We start from the raw sequence: 14361 nt of genomic DNA, 5'->3' as shown, positions 1-14361 counted from the left end.
GAACCATCCCTAGTATTAGTGTGAAAACATGAATAAGTACAGCTGTGTATCCAATTAATGAAAAATACCCTTTCTAGCCAACAAATGACAGTTCTCAACCTTAGCATTCAAGACATTATAACTTCCGTGCCTCCAGTTTTGTTAGAGCCCATGGTGGTTCTCGAGATTCTTGTTTTCAAGATTGACCACCACAACCTTTGTTCTATCTTTTCCATCATCACCATATGTAACCAATTCACACCATTTTGAATAGTTACTTTTAAAAAACTAAAATTGTAATTTAGGCTATAATCATGAAAAAGATTCATGTCACTAAAAATAAGTGTAGGAAATGAAAAACAATCTAGAAATGAAAATTAACAAAATTAAGGAAATCAATACCTGATTTACCACTTGGACTCTTTTTGTCACATTGACAACCCTTAATTCCTAATAAAAGACAACGACAGTTTGGTAAACACTTGGAAGATGTATACTAATAAAAGTAGTAAATTTCTGCAATCAAGAAAGGAAAATTGCAAAAAAGACTATCTGCACTAAAGAAAGATGATCACTGGTCAGATTTATTAGAGCATTTTGCAGGGTGGTAGCTATGCATTCCACAAGCATCACTCTTTGTTCTTCTTGCTAATGTTATTTCATCTTCCTACATATAAAAAGTTGAAGTTCATAATCTCAAGAACTGAATGAAGTGAGAAAGGGCAGTTTTGAATTGACGAACATCTATGGATGGGCAAGTACCATCTAATCTTTTCTTTTTTAGAGATGAAATATCATATTTATGATGAAAATGATGGTCTGTAGTTTTGAACTCTCTCTCATTTGTAATTGAACATGATGACCCAAAAATAATTAACCTTAATAAGTTTCTTGATTAAAAAAAATAGAAACAGTAAAATGCATATACATTATGGGATATGGATAGAAAACCTCAACGTCGCATAGCGTTGAAATAAACTTCCTTTGATGCATCTATCAAAGCCATAGCTAATCTTATAAAAATTTCAACTTTTTATAGCAAATAGTAGCCTCATGATTTACAACTTCTAAATCATCCCATGCATAGGATTATGATGTGTTGATAAAAAAAAAAAAAAGGATACAAATATATGAAAGCTAGAAAGCATTATTTGTAGATAAAATCACACATATATGAATGAACATGAAGGAAAAATCAAGGATCAATAGCGAAAAGGGACAATTCACGGATAGAAGCTCACCAGGTTACATGTAGTAGCAGTAAAGAGAACCAGAACAGCAAAAAATGCCAGTCTAGAGCTTTCAAAAGACACCTACTTTTGACCTACAGGAAAAGTTACACTTGAATGTCCCCAGGAAGTAACCAATGTGACTTCTGACTAATTTCAAAAAATTAACATTTATATACCTCAAAATGATACTTTTATGATAGTAAGCTTGTTTTAAGTGAAATTTTATCAAACTATTTGAGAAAAGTGACAAGATCCACCTCTTTAGGCATCTTGATCTTCCACCAGCTTGCAATAGACTGCCTGCATATGTGGAAACCGTGTCAAGAAAAAGAAAGTTGATTCCTTATATTGATAAATAAAGTAAAGTATCTTGCTATTTTACAAATTAACCAGAACTGGTAAAATCGTTTAACTCCCACCACAGTCGAAAGCCTAATCATCCTGTAATACAAATAGATGAAAAAAAACTCGAGTTCCTTTACTCTTTATTAAAGTAGTAATATTTGAAGATATATCACATTAACCTTGATACCACCCGTTTCTTTCTTCAATCAACCAAAGTAGGGACAAAATTGCCATTAACATACATCAATATTTTGTTGCCACTTTGATGCATAATTTTTGAACTTGAGAAAATGCTCTTATACTCATGGTTATATATGTCAAACAGAGAATCCTTCATTACCTTTACCAAAATCAAAAGATCAAATGATTATTGAGTTTTTTAACAACACCCAATACCTGTTCAACCATTGATCTAGACAAACATACAACAGTTACACATAACCACACAAACACTCAAAAACATACACAGTGTACTTCCAGAGTCAAAATATACTTGTACTTCTGGTAAATATACTTACAGTTAAAACTACGTATCATGAAATCAAGTATGCTAAATATACTTGTACTTCTGGTTTTGGAACATTTAAAACCACAAGGTAGTATTATGGATAATATAATATTTTTCAGGATTAATACTAATGTTTTACTGTAGAACAAATATAACTAAGAATACTTTTACAAAGGAAACGGTTTATGGGATTAAACCACTTTTACAAAGGAAACGGTTTATGGGATTAAACCACTTTTACAAATGAAACGGTTATGGAATTAAACTACTTATCAAATGGAACTTAGTCATTCAATCTCTTAAAACTAGTATAACACAAAGGACCTTTAGTGGTTAATTCTATAATTCCTTAGTTTCTACATCATAGTTATACATAAGTAATATCCGATTGACAGTGAAATGTGTGACTACCGCCTTACTTCCTGTTCCTTGTTTGGTTGTGGGCTTAGGGCATATACACCCATTTAACTGTCCATTCGATATTAGGTTATACATAATTAGTATAAACTAAGTAATTACAGAGGGAAACTATTGAGGTTATCAGTTAATCACCTCAGGAAATATAGGATTTTCTGGAGGAACCAGTGAACGTTTCCAAAGAACTTAGAGTATACTTAACAGAACTAAAATACTTATGAACTCACCAGCTTAAATGCTGATCTACTCTTTCCAAATAACTTGTATTCTTAGGAATCCAGTAGACAGGTACACTCTCGAAGCTTTTGAGAAGACTACCTAGAACCGTACCGTGACTCTTGTCTTTTACTGTACCTACTTTGGTGTTTGAATATGTAATGTTTAAACACTTATGTAAAAATTATACTTATTAATGCAATGGTTGTTTGTACTTTGATTACTATATTGCATGTGTTGTGATACTTACCTGAAGTCCTCCGCCCCCGAACGTTTCCGCCGTTCTGGTTTGGGGGTGTGACACGGATGGTGGCGGCAGAATGTGTTGGATTAGTGTCTAAGGCTATAACTATATTTGGTAAGTACTTGACCCGGTTATGCATGGTCCTTTTGGGTTGCCTTCACCATAGCAACTTGACAGGATGATTTGTTAAGAGAGAAGAAATATTATTAATATATTATGAGAATAATATATTGAGGAAATAATAATATTATTTGATTAATATAAGTCATATATTAATTGAGAATTAATTTGGTGACTTAAAGAGGTTAATTGAATAAAGGGGGCATAAACTGTCAAATGTGTGATAGTTGTATTTTGGGCTATGTATCCTTATGGATATTAGGGTGAACGAAATTTAGGGGCTTGGGAACCTTAATTTCGTCCAAGCCTATAATCTAGAAGGATCTTGGATTGCTTAGGGCCTAAGTCATTCAATTAGGGTTAAAGGAGAAACCCTAATAGCTCATAGTATAAATAGGACCCTTGGGATGGAGAAATTGACACTCTGGCAAGCCAAGGAACCCTAGGGCCGATTTCTATCCCTCCTCCCTCTCTCTCAAGATCATCTTCTTGCTATTTGGTGTTTGTAAGCCATTAGAGGAGTGACAATTGTGACTCTAAGCTCGAAGAAGAAGGAGTATCAAGCAAGTAATTGAAGGTATTCTTTTAGATCTGATTTCATATGATTAGATTCAATATATTACATTAGATCTAGTATTGCAAGTCTTGGATTCAATGCATGTTCAATTAGAGAAACCTAGATCCAAGCAATTAGGGTTTGCATGTGCACATAGGAAAGTTCTTATGGCTCAAACCCATTAGTGGTATCAGAGCTTTGATTGATTTCTATTGAATTGATGCATTGGTTGATTGCTTGTTGCTTACAAAATTCGATTTTTGTGATTCTGACTGCTGTACTCGGCGAGTTCCCCTGTGGACTCGGCGAGTAGCTCCAACTCGGCGAGTCCATAGGGGTACTCGGCGAGTTCGAGCGTCAGAAGGAGGAAGTTTCGGGATTTCTTGCTGTTTTACTTGAGGATACTTGCCTTAACTGTTTTGGATCATTAAAATCCGATTTTAATCATATATATGAGTATATTCTTGACCTAACAAAAGATAATTGCCAATTAGTTGAATAATAATTTCCTTATATGATAATTGTTGATTATTTGAATTGAATTGGTAAATTGTTTTGCAAGAAATGTTAAGTAAGATCAAATTAAGATAATCTAATTTGTTGGTTTATATTATTTGCTATTTGATCCTTATGTTTTGAAAAGTTCAAAAACTTGTCCTCAAGTTTTGAAATTTATATTTTGTGATTAAATGTTTAATTTGAATAATTTAAATTTCAAATCCCTAGAATTTTACAAGTTTAAAATTCAACCCTATAATATTATATTATTACAAGCTTAATATATATATATGTATAATTTAAAATGCTAGTCTTACCGTTAGTAGGCCTCATTCACGAAGCCAGTCTATAAGGTTGCTGCCTATAAAATGGCGCTTAATGGGTGTACATTCACACCCACCGCTTGCTTGACTGGTGGAGGGTCGTTAGCCGAACGAGTAGGATAGGACAAACCTCCTCTCATTAATAAGTATAATGAATCTATATAAAGTAACTAAACATGTTTTATAAAATTCCCAATCTTAGTTACTTTAGGAAAAGTGAATTGATGCAATCCCATGAAATTACACTTTGTACCCTCGCTAAGACATTAATGGAGCGCGTGTGGTTAACCGGCACATTAATTGGGTTCTAAGCAAAGGTGGCAAAGGGTGACTCATTGTTTGTTATAGTTCAATGGAGCGTGTGTGGTTAACCAGCACATTGAATAGGTAACTGTAATAGTGGGGGCACCTTGTACATTTGCATGGTTATTCATACCCACTTTGTGATCCTCGGCATCCCAGTCACAAACGAGAGGGGCATATCGAGATTTAAACATGTCATTGAAAGGTTCAATGAATCTCAATGAAACCTAGGAATTCTCAATACATTTAAAACTTAAAGCTTATGTTTTTCATGGTGAAGAATTAGTGAATCGTCATTCACTTACCTCCAAATTATTTGCATGTTGGATTACGGCATCCCTTTTCTAATGTGTAAATAATGTTGTTGGGTCCTAGCCCTAATTTTCTTTTTGGGTGTTAATTAGGGACTTAATCTAATCAAACTTTGTAGATGTCTAACGCAAACAACGCAGCTGCTAGCTCATTTCCTCTAATGAGCCTTTGTCAAAAAGTGACATTCGATGGAACGAACTTTAGCGAATGGATAAGATACATTCGCACAATCGCGCGTTACGAGGACAAAGAGTATGTTCTCGATGAGAAGCTCGAAAAGATCAATCCAGAAACTGCTACTCCTGAAGAAATGGTTGTCTTTGAGAACCATGAGCGTGATGCAACGAAGGTCCATTGCATCATGATAGCCACAATGAACTCAGAATTCCAAAAGTCCTATGAGGACATGTATCCTTATGAGATGCATCTAGACTTGATGGAGAGGTATCACCAAAGCGCGAGGAAAGAACGCTATGAGATCATAACGAATATGATTACTGCTAAAATGGGAAGTGGAGAGTCTCTTACTGTGCACTTGCTAAAGATGCAAAGGTATGTTGATCGTCTTCGCAAGTTGAATGTCAACTTTGGGGAAGATTTGGCTATCGACATTGTTCTTCACTCCTTGCCCTCATGCTACAACCAATTCAGGATAACCTACCACATGAACAAGGAAGAGGTCACCCTAAGCAAACTCCAAGGGCTCCTGAGGACTGCTGAGAGCAACTTCAAGGACAAGTCTGTTGCACCAACTCCCAATCCACCCGTTGCTCCTGTTTTGGCTATTGGACAGGGAAGGGGCAAGAAGAGGAAGGCTTTTTCAAAGAACCACCACAAAGGAAAGTCCCAAAATGGTTCCTCTTCTAGTGGGACCAAGGTTGATCCTGCTAAGCCCAACCCAAACCCAAAGGAGGCAGAGTGCCACCATTGCCACAAAATAGGGCATTGGAAGAGAAGATGCCCGGAATATCTGCAAGCCATCAAGGATGGGAAGATCAAGCCATCCTTTGCAGGTATTTACACAATTAAATCTAATGATTCATCTCATGCTATTTCTTGGGTTCTTGATACAGGGTGTGGTTACCACATTTGTTCTGATTTGCAGGGACTAGGAAGAAATAGGGATGTGGAGCTTGGAAGAATAAATCTGATCATGGGAAACAGAAGAACGTCGCCTGTCACCAAGATTGGAGTGTATTCTTTAGAGCTTAGAAATGGTTTGAATTTAGAATTAAATAATTGTTGCTACTCGCCAGATATGGCAAGAAACATCATTTCTTTTCATGGTTTATTTAGACAAGGATTTAGATATTCGTTTAATAATGAGAATGGTTCGATTTATGCTTATCTAAATGGTGTTTTATATTTTGAAGCAATGCCTTGTAATGGAATTTATGAAACTGTTATGGTTGTAGATAACCTAGGAAATGATGTGTTGTGTATGGATTCTTCCAATGGTATGGATAAAGCATCCTTGTGGCATTGTCGTCTTGGACATGTCAACAAGAAGCGCATAGCCAAAACCCAAAAGGATGGAGTGTTGGAGTCGTTCGACCTTAGGGAAGATGACACGTGCGAATCTTGTTTACTTGGAAAGATGACCAAGTCACCCTTCACTGGCACCTGTGCGAGGGGTGAGTGTTTATTGGATCTCATACATACAGATGTATGTGGACCCTTTAGATCCACCACAAGGGATGCAAATCGCTTCTATGTGACTTTCACAGATGATTATAGCAGATATGGGTATATCTACTTAATCAAGCACAAGTCAGAAACTTTTGAAAAGTTCAAAGAGTTTAAACAAGAAGTGGAGAATCAATTGGGCAGGAAAATCAAGATGCTTCGATCTGATCGAGGTGGAGAGTACCTAAGTCTTGAATTCCACGACTACCTCAAGGAATGTGGAATAGTTTCACAACTGACGCCACCTAGGACACCACAATTGAATGGTGTAGCTGAGAGGCGTAATCGAACCTTGCTAGACATGGTTCGTTCCATGATGAGTCGTGCTTCACTACCTATCTCATTCGTTGGCACATATCAAGGTTTGGGGCTGTGAAGTTTTCGTAAGACGAGAAACTCACGACAAGCTCGAACCTCGTAGTGAGCGATGTATATTCATCGGCTACCCACAGAAATCCTTTGGATATCTCTTCTATAGGCCGAGTGACAATGTTGTCTTCGTTGCGAGGAGAAGGGTTTTCCGAGAGCGAGAACTCATAAGCCAATGAGACAGTGGGAGGCAAGTCGATCTTGAAGAAATTCAAGAATCTAGTAATGAAGGAACCTCTAACACTGGCGCTCAACCCGAGGAGGAAACTCCAGTTGAACCAATTGACGAGTCCTTACCTCTTAGACGTTCCGAAAGAGTTAGAGTTCAACCCCAGTTTTATGGTTTTCATATTACCACCGAAGGGGACACGTATATTAGTGATGGTACACTAATAAATCTAGATGAACCTAATAGCTATAAGGAAGCCATGGCAGGCCCAGAGTCTATAAAATGGAAAGAGGCGATGGACAGCGAGATTCAGTCCATGTATGACAACCAAGTTTGGAATTTGGTTGACAATGTACCAGGTCGTAAGACGGTCGGGTGCAAGTGGATCTTCAAGAAGAAGACCGACGTGGATGGGAACGTGCACACTTATAAGGCACGATTGGTTGCGAAGGGTTTCACTCAGACTCCTGGAGTTGACTACGACGAAACCTTCTCACCAGTTGCGAAAATAAAGTCTATTAGGGTGATGCTAGCCATTGCTGCATTTCATGACTATGAAATATGGCAAATGGATGTAAAAACCGCTTTCCTTAATGGGAAGTTGGCTGAGGATGTTTACATGGCTCAGCCAGAGGGTTTTGTCGACCCAAAGCATCCCAATAGAGTGTGTAAGCTTGAGAAGTCTATTTATGGGCTTAAGCAAGCATCTCGCATATGGAATCTTTGCTTCGATGAGAAAGTCAAAGAGTTTGGATTTGTACGAAGTGAAGATGAATCATGTGTATATGTCAAGGCCAGTAGGAGTATAGTTAGCTTTCTCGTTTTGTATGTCGATGACATACTGCTCATAGGAAACAACGTCCCGACTCTGCAGGAGGTTAAGTCCTGGCTCGGGAAGTGTTTCGCTATGAAGGACCTCGGAGAGGCTTCCTATATTTTAGGAATAAGGATAGTGAGAGAACGAAGTAAGAGACTAATAGGACTTAGTCAGAATACTTACTTGGATAAGGTACTAAAACGTTTTAGTATGGAAAACTCGAAAAAGGGAGAACTACCGATACAGAGTAATGCCAAATTGAGTAAGACTCAAAGCCCGAGTACAGAAGTCGAGATAGCTGAGATGAGCCGAATACCCTATGCTTCCGCAGTTGGCTCAATCATGTACGCTATGACTTGTACTCGCCCTGATGTGGCCTTTGCTTTGAGCATGGTCAGCAGATATCAAGGGAACCCAGGCAGAGCTCATTGGGTTGCGGTCAAGAATATACTTAAGTACCTTCGGAGGACCAAGGAATGGTTTTTAGTCCTCGGAGGGAGTGATGACTTAAAGGTGCGAGGGTATAGTGATGCTAGTTTTCAGACCGACAGGGACAACTACCGTTCGCAGTCGGGCTGGGTCTTTACCCTCAATGGAGGAGCAGTGACTTGGAAAAGTTCCAAGCAAGAAACAGTAGCTGATTCAACGTGCGAATCAGAGTACATTGCAGCGAGCGAAGCGTCAAAGGAGGCTATGTGGTTGAAGAACTTCATTGGTGATCTTGGAGTTGTGCGTACCATAAAGGAGCCTATGGAAATTTTCTGTGATAATGAAGGAGCGGTTGCCTTGACCAAGGAACCGAGGGATCATGGTAGATCTCGACATATCGACAGAAAATATGATTTTATTAGACATCGAGTAGAAGAAGGACACCTCGTGGTAAAGAGGGTATCGTCAGAGGATAACCCAGCAGATCCGCTTACGAAGGGACTTAGCAGGGTTAAGCATTTGCAGCACGCTAGGAGCATTGGGCTGAAGGACGATATTAGTTTAGATTAGATAGTTTGGAAACGTGTAATAGATAAATGTAATTGACATTTGATGATTAAATAAAGGAGTATTATTTATAAGTAAAATTACTGTCTTATGTTAATTGTTTAACTATTGTTTCATTTTGCATGTTTTGACTTCCTGAGTAATTAATTATTTGATAATAATCGAATTATTCGAATAGTCCACAGTCGTTCATATGTTGGAAGTAGATATGAATGAAGACTGTCATGAATTGGTGTGTAGATTGTCTAAAGTGTATTAGACATAGCAAAGGTTTGCTACAACGTTCATGAGTGCTTATGAACTTGATTTGAGCATTGGAATAAACCCGCACTTGTTGGAATCACTTCATGGAATTTATCACGAGTGATCACAAGATGGTAATATCATATAGTCTTAAAACCTAGATATATGGTTTATTGTTTGATAATTGGTTATGCATTGATAATGCGCAAACGCATCAGTAACTTGATGTTATAAAACGTATTGTTGTGTGTAATTTGATTAGTGGATAATAAATGCATATAAGTCGAAGTTTATCTGTTCCTTTTATCCTAAGAGGGTAAAAGCGATATCAGGGCCCCTCGATGATTTGATTTGACTTATGTGCCGGGCCCGGTCAGAACTAAATTGATGTGTTCGATTAAGTTCTATGTCAAATGAATCTGAGATCGAGAAACAAATTGCAGGACAATAAGTATGACCATGTTCCATGTAATTGTCCGCACGATATCTAGAACAGAGGATTATACGATCCCTTATCTAAAGGACAGGATACTGATAAGATCAGAGTTGACAGCGTCTTTGAGAGCTACGATTGCTAATCGGATTATATTTGCATATATAGTTACTAGACTTATCCAAGTGGGAGACTGTTGGATTAGTGTCTAAGGCTATAACTATATTTGGTAAGTACTTGACCCGGTTATGCATGGTCCTTTTGGGTTGCCTTCACCATAGCAACTTGACAGGATGATTTGTTAAGAGAGAAGAAATATTATTAATATATTATGAGAATAATATATTGAGGAAATAATAATATTATTTGATTAATATAAGTCATATATTAATTGAGAATTAATTTGGTGACTTAAAGAGGTTAATTGAATAAAGGGGGCATAAACTGTCAAATGTGTGATAATTGTATTTTGGGCTATGTATCCTTATGGATATTAGGGTGAACGAAATTTAGGGGCTTGGGAACCTTAATTTCGTCCAAGCCTATAATCTAGAAGGATCTTGGATTGCTTAGGGCCTAAGTCATTCAATTAGGGTTAAAGGAGAAACCCTAATAGCTCATAGTATAAATAGGACCCTTGGGATGGAGAAATTGACACTCTGGCAAGCCAAGGAACCCTAGGGCCGATTTCTATCCCTCCTCCCTCTCTCTCAAGATCATCTTCTTGCTATTTGGTGTTTGTAAGCCATTAGAGGAGTGACAATTGTGACTCTAAGCTCCAAGAAGAAGAAGTATCAAGCAAGTAATTCAAGGTATTCTTTTAGATCTGATTTCATATGATTAGATTCAATATATTACATTAGATCTAGTATTGCAAGTCTTGGATTCAATGCATGTTCAATTAGAGAAACCTAGATCCAAGCAATTAGGGTTTGCATGTGCACATAGGAAAGTTCTTATGGCTCAAACCCATTAGAATGGTGGCGTGAGGTGGCAGCCACCACCTCACGGTGATGGTGACGGGTGTTCCGTTCAAACATTGCACATACAATACCACACCATAAAACACAAGCATAGAGACACCATAAATCACACACACAACCGCCTTCCATGGTGGCTGTTGGCGGCAGGAGATGGCAACAGGTGGAAGCCACCATGATCGGCTGCCATGGTGGTTGTTCTCGGGTTTATGGCCAAACAAACATACCCACAATGAAAAATAACTCAAAAGTTCACACATACATTCAACACACACGCTAGGATGCACCCAACAATCCCCTCGAAATGGTGAATGATGACCGGAGCATGGGAGAAAGGTCATACGAGTGGCGACGGTGATCATGGCTGAGGGGTAGCACCGAAGAAACAGGGAAGATGGGATGAACCTGCGAACAACAATAGCAACATCAGCGGAAAAAGGGTATTCGCTATTGGTCCTCACCTTCGCCGGTGACGGGAGTGACGATGTTGGTTGATGACTCACATCACCGGCAAGAGTTTCGGTGGAGAATGGTGGTCGCTTGGTGGCCGTTAACTGATCGGAAAAACGAGCGAATGGATGGTGGCGGCTAAAAGGTCACACATGGCGGCTGCCATGAGGAATAGGTTTAGGGTTTGAATGAGAGCCAAGGGTTTAGGGAGGTGATGGGATTATGCCCCTTCCATTCCAAAAATTAAGCCATTATACACTTTCAGACCCTCATTCTCTTTTTATTTCAAATTAAATCCAAATTTAACCAAATAGCCCCTCCTCTACAAAATATTTTCAGCTTAAGTCCATATATTACCATTCAGCCCCCAGCTTTCAAAATCTTTTCAATTTAAGCCCAAAAACTATAAAGCAAGCACAATTTATTATTCTTTAGCCACGTGCTCAATTATTCCTTACACCACAAACCTCGGAAACACAAAATATAATGCCAATCACACACTTTTTCATTAAAACTCTTTTATTTAGATTTTTATATATCGAAATAAAATAATTCTAAAAATACATTCTCGGACTTTAGGGTTTGTCTTCGAAACGAGGTGTTACATTTCCACTGGACTATGTAGAATAGTTCGTGGTTTTCATCTATACGCTGCTAGATGAGTGGTTCATCAATAGTCAAGTCCTCTCAACATGTTCGTCACCCATCACTACCCCACATATTTATATAAATATATACGAATATATATATATATATATATATATATATATATATATATATATATATATATATATATATATATATGATTAAATCAATTAAAAATCATACAACTTTTCTAACACAAATATCAACTTTGATAATAGGCACACATAGCACTTAATCATCTAGATACTTTATATCTATATGTAAGTGGAAAGTAACTATGCACTCACTTGTTAAAGTGGATGTCTGGAAAGTCGGACATCGCTTCGCTTCAACACTTAACATTTCCTTTGATGTGACCTAGGTTCAATTTTCACTAAATCTTAGTTTATTATTTCTTATGGATAATGATAGTCTAGATTCCTCAACAATGTCAATGTCTATATCAAGATCTATCAAGGAATGAGCAACCAAATAAGATCATATCGAAGGTAGGGTCCATTTGGTATACAAAATATATTTTTTGGAAATCTCACTTTAAACACATCACTAAATCTTGCCTAAACATCACCCATGTAAGTAGATCAACCAATATAATGACTTGGAATCACTGACAAATCTTATTTATAAACTCATTACAACCAATATGAATATAAACATAAATTACACAAAAATAAAGTTGAGTGTAGTTTAAATTACAAAGATTTTCTAAACAAAAGTTCGGAAATTGAAGTCATAGTACTTCGACCTGATAGCAACTAGTTGTCGGGATCCTAGGGACCTTAGGGCTTCACCGAAGACTAAAAGTAAGGGAAATCTAGAGTTAAAGTAGGGAGAACTCAAGAGAGAAAGGATGTAGGGGTGAATTGTGAGCAACATATACAGAGAGCAAGCTATTTATAGCCGTTTTTGAAAAGCATGACACACACTCTGTCGGGGAGTGTCGTGTAAATGGTCACGGTGTTGACATTGCCTTGTCTGAGTGGTGACATGTTTCAGAAATCTGATGGATGTCATATACGCACCGTGCATGCTATTTATGTCATATGTGTGCTGCGCATGCTGTCTGTGCGCGCGGCTACACACGAAAAAAAAAATTACTTTAAAAATCCATATCTTCTTCATACAAGCTCCATTTTCGACGTGTTTTATATCCACGCGTAGCTATCAATGATTTTTACAACTTTCATTTAGACTCCATCGGCTAATTTTGATATTATTTTTAAAGTTATATTTTTAACAGACTTAGACTGTTAAATTCCGTTAAAAATTCATCACTCTGTCGTCCGACGTTCGTTCTCGACATTCTTTATATCGATAGACTCCTATTAACAAGATCTTCTATTCTCATTTAGATTGTTTCATCTAAAATCCAACCGATCTAAAATTCAATTTCTATGTTCGCACTAATGTGCTAAAACTTCGAAAAATCATAAATTCGTCATAGGAAATCAGATTTAGATATTCTCTACATGCACGCTCACGGTTATATGATTAATATGACTTTAGTTTACTTTGCTTAGGATAATAAGCAACCTATCAAAAATTTACTTTTTACGAGACTCGTTACCGTATCGGGTCGAACGCGAGAATTCAGCGGGCCACAACTTCTTCGTTCTATGCCCGATTTGAGTGTGTCTTATATCACCGGAATCCTCATCACGGCCGCTTTGACTTTCAGCAAGGTTATGCGGCCTAATTATAATTCTATTTAAGATGCGTATTTTATTTCTTATTTTATGATATCGCTTTAAGCACGTATACTACCTATAACTACATAGAGAACACATAATACTCAATAATTCTCTTTATTTACTTCAGATAAAGGTTACAATTATTTGACCATTACAAATATATAATATTATTAATTCCTAGTGAGAAAACACAGACATTACAATGATCCAAGTTGCAAAACAATTAAATGGTTAGGTGACATTTATACCATTCATTTGAATCCAACTCGGTAGATATCGATTATATATTATATTCTACTATATAATTCATAGATTTATGGGATCGCTAATATCAAATTTAATTAGATATCTTTGATCTCATCTATGCCTCAAAACTCTCTTACTTAAGTGACACTTATCACAAAAGATTTCCGATCAAATCATCCAATTTGAAAAACTTGCGTAATCAGTCTATAACTTGGTTAGAGAAATCGTGAAAACACCCTTACCATTAAAAAATAACACTAAGTGGTTATGTGACCTTTATCACACTAGTGCATACAAGAGATGTGCGAGCGTTCTTCAAAAAATATTGCATAGATTTGAGGTTTGTAAGGGGTCTTTGATGTTTTTATAATTCTAGTTTAAAAAACATATTACATCATGGCTATTGTATGCATCCAATAAACCATGGTATGCTTTATAAAAAAAACTTATTTTATGTAAAAATCACATTTTAACAATGTTCTTTTATATAATTGACGCAATCAAATTTTAATAGCTAGTATTAAGTCGGACGTTTGAGTGCTTTAGATCTTTTGTAAACCTTTTAAAAAAAACTTCCTTTTAT

The sequence above is a fragment of the Lactuca virosa genome, chromosome 5 (genome assembly GCF_052849685.1).
Source record: "Lactuca virosa cultivar CGN04683 chromosome 5, Lactuca_virosa_CGN04683_v6, whole genome shotgun sequence".
Taxonomy (NCBI): domain Eukaryota; kingdom Viridiplantae; phylum Streptophyta; class Magnoliopsida; order Asterales; family Asteraceae; genus Lactuca; species Lactuca virosa.
Note: the sequence above shows the minus strand (reverse complement) of the source record.